Below are 2,478 nucleotides of genomic sequence, written 5' to 3' on the forward strand. Positions count from 1 at the left end.
CCATAGCGGCGGGGGGGGAGGGGAGGAGATGGTGGCGGTGTCGGCCCTGCGATGCGAGCCCAGTGTACTGCGCCATGACTGCGTGAGGAAGGGGCCTCTGGTCAGAGGTGGGGGCGCAGGACGCTGGGCTCGTGGTCTCTCCCAGCCATGCAGAGGGAGGGGCCAGGGACCCAACATCCCATGCCCCGGCCACACGAAGGGAGGGGCCTCTGGCCAAAGGCCAAGGTTTGGGACACTGGGCTCGTGGTTGCCCCCGGCGACGCAAGCCCAGCATCCCACACCCTGGCTGTGCACAGGGAGGGGCTGGGGGCCCAGTGTCCTGCACCCTGGCCCCATGGAGGGAGGGGCCGGGGGCCCAGCATCCCATGCCCCGGCCACCCGGAGGGAGTGGCCTTTGGTCAGAGACCAGGGAGGGGAACACTGGCATGATTGCAGGCCGGGCTGAGGGACCCCCCCCCATGCACGAATTTCTTGCACCAGTCATCTAGTATACACTAATAAAAGAGAAAGATCCAAATTGACTGTACCTTCTCAACACCCACCAGCCAATCAAGGGTGAGTATGAAAATTAAACCAACAAAGATGGCAGGTTTATTTGCATACACAGGCACCGAGCGGCCAGGGGTGGAATGCAGGTGTTCTTCACCGCCCCAGCTGCTCAGGGCCTCTGGGCAGTGTGGGAAGGTAGAAAGGTGGCTCTGGGCAGGAACAAAAGCAGAAAGGTGGCTCTAGGCTGGAGGGAAGGCGGTGCCAACCAAGGGAAGGAAGGCCCATTCTTGCACAAATCTTTGTGCATTGGGCCTCTAGTGGTATATAAAAGGTAAAACAAAGAGTATATTCGAAGCTGCTAGATAGATATATTATCCCAGATCTCATGAAGATTTTACACTGAGGAATTGATAGTGACTAATTTTTGAGGATGTCCTGTGTATTGCCAAGCTGGTTTACTCCATATTACTAAGCGTTTACAGTCTTTGCTATCTTGTAATTTGATCTTCCATTCTATTTGTTAATACCTCATTTATCTAGCATTCTATGAGATACAGGACTTTTCTCCAAAGACATGACTGTCCCTGGGATGTAATACATTCAGCCTCATTCTCATACGTTTTTAAATTTTTTTTCTGTATACATTTATACAATAATATATTAGTATTTTTATGAATAAACTCATCATTGTAGAACTGATCATTTCCTGGTGTTTTTTGGAATATTTTATAATTATATGCAGATTGAATAATCACTCCTGTACAGATTGCCTGAGTGATACCAACATGCTTTATTCTCATGGCAATTAAGGCCTTGGAATATCCATTTGGTATTATTTGTGTAGAATTGTTTAAATATTTCTTGTGTTAGTTTAAAATATGTCTCTTGCTGTCCCATTCTGATGTTACAGAGAAGGGCAAGTGTTCTATCTCTCTACAAGTTAAGGGGGCAATTTTTTAATGATGCTTCTTGTTCCCCTTTGGCCACAGACAAGACTCTTCTTTATAATTCCAACTAGAGGCCTGGTGCATGAAATTTGTACATGGGGGTGTGTCCCTCAGCCCGGCCTGAACCCTCTCGCAATCCAGGATCGCTGGCTCCTAACCGCTCACCTGCCTGCCTGCCTGATTGCCCCCAATTTCTTACCTGCCTGCCTAATCTCCCCTAACTGCTCACCTGCCTGCCTGATTGCCTCTAACTGCTCGCCTGCCTGCCTGCCTGATTGCCCCTACCACCTTTGCCTTGGCCCCCACCACCATGGAATAATGTCCGGAAGGTTGTTCAGCTGTCCAGTCTAATTAGCACATTATGCTTTTATTATTATAGATGTAAGGTGCTCAAACATTAGTACCCATAATCCTTGGAGAGGTAGGAGATTTTGAGATGCCTTAAATCATCAGAAAGTGAGCTGCCTATTGGAATGAATGAACAGTGGCTGAGCAGAATCTGGAAACAGAAACATACCACTGATGATAGGAGCTTTTATCATTTAGATTAAGCTAGGTCTCAGGAAAATAAAACAAAACTACACATAAAATGGCTCAATAGGATAAACTTTATTTCTCACTCCCATTACTGTCTTGAGGATCTCTAGGTCCCTAGCATTTATCATCAATTTATTCAGGCATACAAGTAGGTAGAGGTTCTTCTATCTTCAATTTTCTTCCAAGACCACCATGGTTACTCCAATTACTATATGAAACACTACCCCAGAACTTAGTGTCTGAAGAAAAGAAACAAACAAAAACATATTGACATTTTACCAACAGTGACTGGATTCTTCCACTGGTTTATCTAAGCTCACTGATATGGCTGCCATTATCTGGAGTCTCAATTTGGTCTTCATTCACATGTCTAGCAGCTCAGGTGGATAAATGAATTATTTCAAAGCTGTCCAGAAATCTATGATGGCTACATTCACATGTCTGGCAGCTCAGACAAGGGAAGGTTGCTAAAACAGCTGAAGACCTGCATGTATTTTCTCTCTGT

Source organism: Myotis lucifugus, unplaced genomic scaffold, assembly GCF_000147115.1.
Source record: "Myotis lucifugus unplaced genomic scaffold, Myoluc2.0 scaffold_696, whole genome shotgun sequence".
NCBI lineage: Eukaryota > Metazoa > Chordata > Mammalia > Chiroptera > Vespertilionidae > Myotis > Myotis lucifugus.